We start from the raw sequence: 10,627 nt of genomic DNA, 5'->3' as shown, positions 1-10,627 counted from the left end.
GTTTTTTGTGGGTTTGCGATTTTGTTTTCCAACACGATCCGCAAACGGCCGGAGGCCAACATCAGATTAAAAATGACCCAGCGGTTTTCTTGAATCTTCAAGGGATTGTATGCCAGCCATGATATTCGGTAACGGTCGCTTATCAAAAATTCACACAATAAAAGAAAACCTATAAAATATTATCGAGATAAAGTCTTAACGCACTTTCGAACGTCGGCGATATATTGCCGATATATGCAATATATGCAATCAATTATTTAATGGCCATGCTTCTATAAGAGAAAATATTGTACAGGTTATTCTAGTTATTAGCTCTTTTATTTTAAACATTCATAATTCTAGTCGTTCGCCCCGTCAAATTTTGAAATTCCTGGACATAATTTTACGGGACCTAATATTGAATTATTACAATTTTGAGGGGGGAAAGATTCACTAAATAAGCGCATATTTAATAAGAAAAATTAAAATTTTAAAACCCTCTCCAATTTGGGGATCTGTCTTAATAAACTCACTTAACTGATTTAATTTTGACAATCCCCTTATTATGAGAGGCTTTATAAATAAGCCCTCTCACTTTGGTGCAATTTAGAAACACCTCTGACTATGCGTATCTCATACTCTTAATCTTTAACGACTGGGCTGTTGACGAACCTCCCTTAACATAGTTTACTTCAATATGTGATGTCGACAAAATATTGCCTCTTGAGAACGTAATTTTAGTTAAAAAGAAACGCCTCAACCGATAATACGGACCACATTCAATTTACAGCTCTTTCGCGCTCCTTATCCCTCTTTTTCTTCATCTTGGCAAATCAAGGGTAATTTTTTTTATATATTGGATATTGTTGGTCTTCCAAGTCGAGTCTTGTCACATAATATATAAGCCTCAATGATATTAGTTTTGAGAGGTTAAATTTAAGTAAGAAAAGTGCATAGGGGTTACATCATAAATTTTTTAAGTTGAGATAGTTATCTACAGAATACCCAAAACTTGTAAGAAATTTACTCACTTTTATTTTTTTAGGTGGGGGAGGGGGGGTGAGGGGTTTATCTGCCCGCATAGTTGAGCGGAATTTTCTAAAATTAACCGCTTAACCAAAAGCACAACTTAAGGCACATATGACATCCAATTTTATAAGAGTGGGAGTTATAGGCAAGTCTATCACCGCAGCGAACTGGTTTAAAGGTTTATTGTTATCCCTTAAATTTATCCTGCCATCAACTATAATTTTTGCTATGAGATCCCTAACGAGATAATTAATATTTATTTGGGATGTGTATTGTGATGCCTTCTATTCCCTGTGCTTTCATAATTTTTTAGTTAAGCACTATTATGTTAGTTATCTTGTGAGGACTTTTTGGGTTCCGGTGAAATTGTATTTTTGGTTAAGTAGTTATTCTTAATTTTATTTTACATAACTACTTTTCAGCTCGAAAAGACAGTTATGCATATGCAATAATATGATAAAGGATAATGTTTTAGAGCAACTAACCAATATTATATCATGCAAAGGCCTCTTTATGCATGTAGAAAGACACAATTTTCGTCTTGACTAAGTTAAATATGAGAAATATTTGACCAATAATTTCTTCATGTTCTTTATTTAGAAGAATGGAGAACTTGTAGTTCTACCATAGAACTGTGCTTAATGTTGTACAAATTTTGTGCAATGTGCTAATATAATAGCTAACTATTTTGATTTAGACTCCCATGAAACGAGAGAATGAGCACTAAAGAGTAACTTCTAGAAAAAATATAGGAGGATGGATAATCAAATTATTTGAAGAGATGAAGAGTCAATAGCAAAGTTTAATTACAAGATATTGAGAGTTAAATAAAAATGACGTGTGCTCAATTTAACAATATAAGAAATTAGATAACGTTAAAATATCCTTAAATTTGTAATCTAAAGCGAACTACTACGTAAAAACTGCCGAGTCTAGATCATAAGGATACTTTTTGGTAGTCATTTTCTTCATAAGAAACTTATTTGGATACTATATTAGAGTGTATCCTTAAAGTTTTTTTCTTTCTTGAGATAACCAGCTAAAACTTATTTTTTAAATTATAAATCTAACATTAAAAACTAATTTAATAACATATGTTAATCTATAATTGTATCATGCATCACGTGCAATGCACGTATGACATATTAGTTCTCTTTAAATATCCATTGCAGATCAAACAGACATTTTGAGTATGAGTTTTCCAAAATCCACTACACTAAAACATTGTGGGGTCCATGACGACTCATTAATTTTAATAACAATTTAAGTGGAAGGACCCACCCTACACGTTTGTGTTTAGTAGAGTAGAAGTAGTTTCGTGAATGTAGTTTAGAAATAATTATCCTTCATTAAGGGGCTATTTGGTTGAATGAAAATAAAGTCCACATATAAATAGAGCAAACAGATTTATAAGCACATTATTCGGTTGACAACTCTATAATTAAGAAGGGTAAACAGAACTGTATTTTGTGGGAAAAACTTGTAGCAAATGTTATAACCAATTTTATGGGCGGAAAATAGGAGGAAAAACTGCTGCACGCTTCGAAAAGGAGAATTTAAAAAAAAAAGAAAAAGTAAGAACTTGCATTTATGCTTCCTGCGATGTGATCTGCATCTATGCAAACCCATCTAGGCCCTCGGACATATTGCTTGGACTTGGTCCGTTACGCTAGATTTTAGAAACCCAAAATTGAAACATATTATATTATTATCCCATTTCCTAATCCAGCTAGGGTTTATTAAAGCCAAAGAAGATGGAAACAAATTAAAACCCAATCAAACTCGGAATCATCAAGACACTAACTGAAATAGGAAACTTGATGAATTCCTAGTCCTATTCGAACTCTGACAGAGTACTGGTCCTATTTAAAGGAAAGCAGAACACGCTAAGAGCAAGGGCAGCAAGCTCTGAAGGAGGCTCTCAAGGCTGACGTGGCCGTGGAAGTTGGCAGCCCCCCTCCAACAAGCTCCTAACCCCTCCCAAACCCCTCTCCTAAGGCTGACGTGGCCTTGGGGAGCTTCCGAGCTCCCAAGCGCTCCACAAATTTGTGGAGCGCTTGGGAGCTCGGAAGCTCCCCAAGGCCACGTCAGCCTTAGGAGAGGGGCTTGGGAGGGGTTCAGAGCCCCACCATCGCCCCATGTTCAACGTCTTTTGGCTTCACCATCGATCGCCGCCGTATCATCCTCCCCTTCCGATCCACTGGAGCACTGCGTTTGATGATTTTCCGATGAGCTACCCCTACGGCGGCACCGCACTCGACGGCTTCCCAATGGGCTACCCCTACTACAACATCGAAGCTCAACCCCATAAGCCGAGACCAACACTTGTTAAGTGGGCTGCTCCGGAGCCCGATTGGATGAAGCTCAATTTTGATGGAGCCGTATCGAAAGGGGTAGCGGGGTGCGGGTACGCTCTCAGGGACTCTGAGGGGGCGATCCTCGCTGCCGGGTGCTGCGGCGCACCTGACCTCAATGTGTTGGACGCAGAGCTCAGAGGGCTGTGGAGCGGTCTTAAGCTGGCGGCGAAGGTCTGCAAGAGAGGACAGAAGTTATGGATTGAGGGTGATTCACTGGTAATTATAGATTATTTGAAGGAGTTTTTCGTAGATTACCCGAACAACCAACCGGTAGTTCAAGACATTATTCGGTTACTCGACCATTTCTCCGAGATTCAAGCTTCGCATATTTATCGAGAGGGTAATGCTGTTGCAGACTGGCTGGCTGGAAAAGGAAAATATACACGGGTTGAGGTGGTTTGGACGAGCGATTTTCCAGATAAATTAGAAGCATTGGCTCAAAAAGATTTGCGTGAGTATCATGAGAGACGGAGGAAATGAGAGGATTGTATGTTGTATTTAATCATTGATGTAAATCTTTGTCATTTTTTATATGAAATTGATTCTCAATTTTTTTTGTGTGTGTACGGTTATGAACTATATTGATTTTAGTTATACATATCTGTGGTTACGAACATTTTACAAATAGAAAGACGAGAGAGGGGTGGTTGGCCTTTGTGAGGTAGCATAGGTAAAGAAATTCGTGGAATAGCATGCTTGATGAGCTTGCAGGCTAAAGAAATTGGTAGAGTGGCATGTTGGGTGCAACTTGAGAGCAGTTGGTCTTTAGTGAATTAGCATGAGTAAAATTCACAGGTTAAAGAAATTAAAATAGGGAATAATCTTTTAACAGGTATCCGTTTGTATGCTTTCTCATCATCCGAGCTTTTTACATCAAACAGGGGCGGATGCAAAAGCATATTAATATGTGTGTGGTTGTGTGAACGCAGACGGATGAAATCGTGGTTATCGTTTCTGAACTTGTTTTGTTTACCGACAGTCTAATGAATGATTAAAGAAGAAAGCAGATAGCTTTCATTACAAAGTTGGACATAATTGGGATTTTTCAGATATTGGTCCCTCATATATGTCTTTCATATTTTGAAATTAGCCCCTAAAATTTTAATTGCTATGTAATCCCTAAAATTCTATGACTTAATTCAACTTTTTTTGGTTAGTCTCTCCATCTAATTTTCTTAATCCTAGTGATTAATCCTTGGCAAAATAATTACCTTTTATACCTTCTACAGAACAACACAGATTACAGACTCGTGGACGGGCTACATTCAAGCTTAAAGATGGACCTATGGATGGGTTAGAGGGGATTTTAAAGGATTCAAAGGAAAGAAAGCAATTGTAGATGGATTTGAGGAAGACGATACAAATTTCGGGTTCGTGTCAGGTTTGAGTTTGGGTTTTGGAATCACATATTGGTAATATAAGGATATAACTAAAGGATTGAGGAGGAAAGAGGTCAGGTTGTGGTGTTGTGCTAAGGTGTTGGGAAACTAAAACCAAAAAGACAGAAATGATATATGCAAATAAAAAATGGACAACTAATTAACTACAATCTACACATCAAACTTTGTAAATTCATGAAACTACTTGAGAGGATACTAAAATCACCAGGGTTGCTTTTCACCAAGTTGTTTTTGCTTGTACCCTCTGTATTTCTTTGCAATGGATCGGGGATTTATGTTATAGTTATTTCCCCTGCAAGCTACCAAAAATTAGCATCATGAAAGAAGATGTTTCAAGAATTCTAGTGAAATTTTTACAACAAAGGGCACTCTTGTTCTAAGGTAATGATACATGATTATGGATTAATAAGTGAAAGCTCCCAATATATGCTCAATTTGGGTCTCATAAAACTTCTTTCTTTTCAAACATTGCCAGGCAGCTCTAGAACAAAAACTGAACTGAGCATTCATTTATATCCAACATGTTTCATGAAGGTTTGACATCGGTGGTGTAGGTGGTAGTACAGCCTTCAGAATGAGAAAGCTCATTCATTACCATTTATTAACATATGCCTTTAACTCAGAAATATGCGTTGGAAGACCAAAGTTTCCTTATTGAATCTGCATCAGTCCATGTTAAGCTAACAAGCACCTTGGTAAAACTTTGCTGGAGCGCAGAGGCATTAGAAATAATGTTTTATCCGAATTGTTTACAGTCATAAGAGCTGCCTGTTGGGGATTCAAAACAATCAAATCAAATCTGTACCCTTTCGGATCTTGTGTTTGAGAGTTGAGCAAGAAAGAAATTCACCACAAATCAAAGATAAAAACTTATAGGAAAGTAAACAAGAAAGAACACACCAGATTTAAAGAGGTTCGACAACGTGCCTACGTCCTCGGGAGCCACACCACACAATTCTTTGATTACTTGAAGAAGATTACAATGCTCGCAATTGGTCTCTCTCTCTAAGATTTCTAACCTCAAAGAGCCCTCAAAACCCTCTTTTTTTCGTGCATTTTTTTCTCTCTTAAACCCTAAAGGGACGTGTTTCTATTTATAACAAAACACAATCCCAAATAGATTAGAATTCTAAAACGAGTCTGTCACACCCTGGTGTGGCGCAGACTATACCCATGGCAGACAGGGCAAACTCTGCCACACTCAGGTATGGCGCAGACCACACCCATGGTAGACAGGGCATATTCTGCCACACCCTGGTGTGGCGCAGACCACACCCATGACCTGTTTTGAATTTTTATGCAATTGTTGATTTTGATTCTAGATTTGGGTCTCCACTCTCAAGACCAACAATAACTCTAGTTTCTCAATGGTGACTGCCTTCGTCAACATGTCCGCCGGATTTTGACTCCCCAAAATTTTTATCAAATGCAACTTTCCGTCTTCAACTAGCGAGCGTATAAAATAATATTTAACATCGATTTGCTTCGTTCTGGCATGATATACTGGATTCTTGACAAGATGTATAGCACTCTGGCTATCACAATAAAGAACTCCTCTCTTTTGCGTCAGATCCAACTCTTCCAAGCACCCGTTCAACCAGATCATCTCCTTACTTGCTTCAGTCACCACGACATACTCAGCCTCGGTTGTAGACAAAGTCACAATCTTCTGCAGACGTGAGACCCAGCTCACTGCTGTCGACGCAAAGGTATAAACATACCCCGTGGTGCTTTATCTCATATCATGATCACCAGCGAAGTCCGCATCCACGTATCCCTGCAGCACCAACTCCTTCCTCCTGAAACATAATGGCTTGTTCGTTGTCCCTCTCAAGTACCGCATTATCCACTTCACGGCTTCCCAATGCTGCTTCCCTGGATTGCTTACGAATCTGCTCATAACTCTCACTGCATGGGCGATGTCCGGTCTTGTGCAAACCATCGCGTACATGAGACTCCCAATGGCCGAAGAATATAGCACCCTGCTCATATGCTCTATATCTATATCTGTCTTAGGTGATTGCTCCTCAGATAGCTTGAACTGACTTCTAAGGGGTGTGCAAACAACTTTAGCATTATGCATGTTGAACCTCTGAAGTACCTTCTCAATGTATTCAGCTTGGCTCAATCTCAATGTCCCTTCAGCTTCATCCCTACTGATTCGCATCCCTAGAATCTGCTTCGCTGCATCCAGATCCTTCATTGTAAACTCCTTTGCTAGCTGCTTCTTCAAACTATTTATCTCCTCTAAACATGATCCTGCTACCAACATGTCATCAACATATAATAACAAAATAATGAAGCTGGACTCGAACCTTTTAAAATAACAATAATGAACCGAATTGCATCTTTAGTAGTCATTGTTCTGCATGAAGTTATCAAACTTATTATACCACTGTCTCGGAGCCTGTTTTAAACCATATAACCTCTTCTTGATCTTGCACACCATCTCTTCCTTTCCTTCTTCAATGAAACCAACAGGCTGCTTCATGTAGATTTCTTCATCCAAGTCACCATAAAGAAAGGCAGTGTTCACATCTAACTGCTTAAGAAAGAGGTCTTCTGCAGCCACCAAACTCAATACCACTCTGATGGTTGTGAGTTTCACAATAGGAGAAAATATCTCCGTGTAGTCCACTCCTTCCCGCTGTTAAAACCCCTTTACTATTAATCTGGCCTTGAATATCTTGCTTCCATCACTCTCTTGTTTGACCCGGTAGACCCATTTGTTATGTAAGGCCTTCTTCTGAGCAGGTAGCTGGGCTAACTCTCATGTCTTATTAGTGAGTAGAGAATCCATCTCTTCCTGCATCGCATGCTCCCACTGCTGAGATTCACTCACTTGCATTGCCTCTTCATAACACTCCGGCTCTCCGCTATCTGTTAAGAGTAGATAATCAAGTGACGAGAGGTATTTGGGATTTGGTTTGGGTACCCTAGATGACCTCCTAGACTCCACGCCTTGGGTAGTAGCTTCTGCACCTGTAGTCTCCTCCGTTCTACGGTCAGAACTGACATCGTCGCCCCCATCTGGAAGTTCCTCCAAATCCATGTACTCGGATCCACCTGTATCCGTAGTGCTGCTCCCACTGCTTTGGCTATCCTTGGCATTGTCCCTGTCCTTGTACATCACCTCCTCATTGAATATCACATCCCGGCTCCTGATGATCTTCTTGTTCTTCTCATCCCAAAGGCGATACCCGAACTCATCAATATCGTATCTAATGAATGTGTACTTCTGTGACTTAGCTTCTAGCTTGTCTCTGACATGGTCACTGATATGAACATAAGCCACGCAACCAAATACCCGCAAGTGTGAGAGATTTATCTTCTTTCCACTCCAAACCTCCTCTGGAATCCCAAAATCCAATGGAACTGATGGTCCGTGATTAATAAGGTAAGCTGCTGTATGCATCGCATCCGCCCAAAATGTCTTAGGCAGACCTGCATGTAATCGCATGCTCATGACACACTCTGTCAAGGTCCTGTTCATCCTCTCCGTAATGTCATTCTGCTATGGTGTCCCTGGAGTAGTCCTCTCTAACCGAATACCATTCGTAGCACAGAACCTCTTGAACTCCTCCAGCTCGTATTCTCCACCATTGTCTGATCTCATACATTTCACCTTTAGATCTGTCTCGTTCTCCACCATGACCTTCCACTTCTTGAAGATTCCAAACATCTCTGACTTGTGCTTCATGAAGTAGATCCACACCTTCCTCGAGTGATCGTCGATGAAGGTAATATAATATCTTAAACCGCTAAAAGAAGACACACTGGCTGGACCCCATACATCTGTATGAATCAACTCTAGTTTCTGAGCCTTATGTGGCCTTCCACCCTTCTGAAAACTAACCCACTTCTGCTTTCCAAAGATGTAGTCTTCATAAACCCTGACTTTCACGGTGTCGATCTCGGTTAGCTTTTCTTGTGAATGCAAAAATCTTTATCCCCTTTTCGCTCATGTGCCCTAGCCTGTTGTGCCACAGATCTGTACTCTCTTTGCCAGCTGCAATTGCAAGGGTGTCACTCGCATGTAAGGTGAGGTAGAGAGTTCTTAGTTTGTTTCCTCGAGCAACTATCATCGTACCGTTAGAGATCCTCCATGAATCCCTAGTAAATATCGAAACATAGCCTTCTGCTCCAAGCTGTCCCACCGAAACAAGATTCCTCTTCGGTTTCAGCACGTATCTCACGTTCTTTAAGGTCCACTTAGAGCCCTTCATCTGAATCTGTACTTCACCATTTTCAACAATATTACAAGGCTCATTATTCCCTAAATATACTTTTCTAAAGTCCCCTGCTACATAATTCTGAAATAGCTTCCTGTTAGCAGTGACGTGGAAAGAGGCTCCTGAATCGATGACCCAAGAATCCGAATCACTGTCCATAGCAAGGATCAAGACATCCTGCACGATATGAGCCTCCTGCTCACCCACATCATTCTTTGGACTTTTGCAGACTGAAGACATATGGCCCTCCTGGCCGCAGTTCCAACATTTCCCTTTGATAGGCCTAACCTTCTAGTTTGGCATATTCTTTACTGATTTCGACTGATTCCTGTTCTGGTTCCTTTCTTCTGGCTTCTGCCTCTCTGCTCGAAACTTAGAGCTGAACCTGAGCCTTCTGATTCGGATGATTTCCTTCTAATCTCCTCGGATAGAATCATGCTAACAACCTCACTCAGCTTTAACTTCTCCTTCCCCGCCGAATTGCTGATTGTCGTCACACAATCTGCCCAACTATCTGGCAACTACAATAGAATCAATAGGGCTTACACTTCGCATCAAACGTGATGTCTATGGAGATAAACTGATCAACAATCTTGTTGAACTCGCTGAGGTGCATCGTGAAGGATCGTCCTTCTGCCATCTTGAGGTTGAAGAGAGTTTTGACGAGATGCACCTTGTTTGCTACAGACGGTTGCTCGTACATCTTCACGATCGCTTCCATAAGCCCCACCATCATCTTCTCCTTCAAAATATTGTGGGCTACTGATTTGGCGAGCGACAACCGGAATTTCTCTAGAGCCTTCCTATCCAGTATCTCCCAATCACCATCTAACTCCTCCTTTTTCTTTCTCTTTTCCTTGCCCATCAACGGGTGATACAAGTTCTTCTGGTACAGATAGTCCTCCATCTACGATTTCCAGTAGGCGAAATCTGAACCGTCAAACTTCTCGATCTTTGATTTATTTTCCTCTGCCATGACTTTCACACAAATTGCTGAACGAAGCTCTGATACCAGTTGTTGGAGATCTGAAACAATCAAATCAAATCTGTACCCTTCCAGATCTTATGTTTGAGAGTTGAGCAAGAAAAATGTTCATCACAAATTAAAGATAAAAACTTATAGGAAAGTAAACAAGAAAGAACGCATCAGATTTAACGAGGTTCGGCAACGTGCCTACGTCCTCGGGAACATGACCACACAATTCTTTGATTAATTGAAGAAGATTACAATGCTTGCAATTGGTCTCTCTCTCTAAGATTTCTAACCTCAAAGAGCCCTCAAAACTATCTTTTTTTCGTGCTCTTTTTCTCTCTTAAACCCTAAAGGGACATGTTTCTATTTATAACAAAACACAATCCCAAACAGATTAGAATTCTAAAACGAGTCTGTAACACCCTGGTGTGGCGCAGACCACACCCATAGCAGACATGGCAGATTCTGCCACATCCTGGCGTGGCACATACCACACCCATGGAAGGCAGAGCAGATTCTGTCACACTTTGGTGTGGTGCAGACCATACTCATGGCCTGTCTTGAATTTTTATGCAATTGTTGATTTTGATTCTAGGTTTAGGTCTCCACTCTCAAGACCAACACTGCCTGTAGAATGTGCTTTTGGCACTTCAACAT

The sequence above is a fragment of the Asparagus officinalis genome, chromosome 10, assembly GCF_001876935.1.
Source record: "Asparagus officinalis chromosome 10, Aspof.V1, whole genome shotgun sequence".
NCBI classification, from domain to species: domain Eukaryota; kingdom Viridiplantae; phylum Streptophyta; class Magnoliopsida; order Asparagales; family Asparagaceae; genus Asparagus; species Asparagus officinalis.
This window is presented reverse-complemented; position numbering follows the sequence as displayed.